The sequence below is a fragment of the Arachis ipaensis genome, chromosome B9 (assembly GCF_059453495.1).
Source record: "Arachis ipaensis isolate K30076 ecotype BB chromosome B9, ASM5945349v1, whole genome shotgun sequence".
Classification (NCBI taxonomy): Eukaryota; Viridiplantae; Streptophyta; class Magnoliopsida; order Fabales; family Fabaceae; genus Arachis; species Arachis ipaensis.
The window spans coordinates 37,451,235-37,452,174 of NC_142444.1; the positions used below are offsets into that span (position 1 = coordinate 37,451,235).

Below are 940 nucleotides of genomic sequence, written 5' to 3' on the forward strand. Positions count from 1 at the left end.
GTTCCCTCTTTTTCATATGAGCAGGAGCAAGGACAAGAATATTCTTGTTGAAGCAGATCCAGAACCTGAAAGGACTCTGAAGAGGAAACTAAGAGAAGCTAAATTACAACAATCCAGCAAGCACCTTTTAGAAATTTTCGAACAAGAAGAGGAGATGGCAGCCAAAAATAATAATAATGCAAGAAGGATGCTTGGTGACTTTACTGCACTTAATTCCAATTTACATGGAAGAAGCATCTCCATCCCTACCATTGGAGCAAACAACTTTGAGCTGAAACCTCAATTAGTTTCTCTGATGCAACAGAACTGCAAGTTCCATGGACTTCCATCTGAAGATCCTTTTCAGTTCTTAACTGAATTTTTGCAGATCTGTGATACTGTTAAGACTAATGGAGTAGATCCTGAAGTCTACAGGCTCATGCTTTTCCCTTTTGCTGTAAGAGACAGAGCTAGAGTGTGGTTGGACTCTCAACCCAAAGATAGCCTGAACTCTTGGGATAAGCTGGTCACGGCTTTCTTAGCTAAGTTCTTTCCTCCTCAAAAGCTGAGCAAGCTTAGAGTGGATGTTCAAACCTTCAGACAGAAAGAAGGTGAATCCCTCTATGAAACTTGGGAGAGATACAAGCAACTGACCAAAAAGTGTCCTTCTGACATGCTTTCAGAATGGACCATCCTGGATATATTCTATGATGGTCTGTCTGAATTAGCTAAGATGTCATTGGATACTTCTGTAGGTGGATCCATTCACCTAAAGAAAATGCCTGCAGAAGCTCAAGAACTCATTGACATGGTTGCTAATAACCAGTTCATGTACACTTCTAAGAGGAATCCTGTGGGTAATGGGACGCCTCAAAAGAAGGGAGTTCTTGAAATTGATACTCTGAATGCCATATTGGCTCAGAACAAAATATTGACTCAACAAGTCAATATGATTTCTCAG

General features: G+C 40.5%; 1 non-coding gene across 1 annotated transcript; it reads right to left on the reverse strand.

Moving 5' to 3' along the window:
- Nucleotides 1-550: 550 nt before the first annotated feature.
- On the reverse strand, nucleotides 551-658 carry LOC148544331 (small nucleolar RNA R71). The gene has a single exon (XR_015901716.1). It is a non-coding gene; the product is annotated as a small nucleolar RNA R71 (small nucleolar RNA).
- Nucleotides 659-940: the final 282 nt, after the last annotated feature.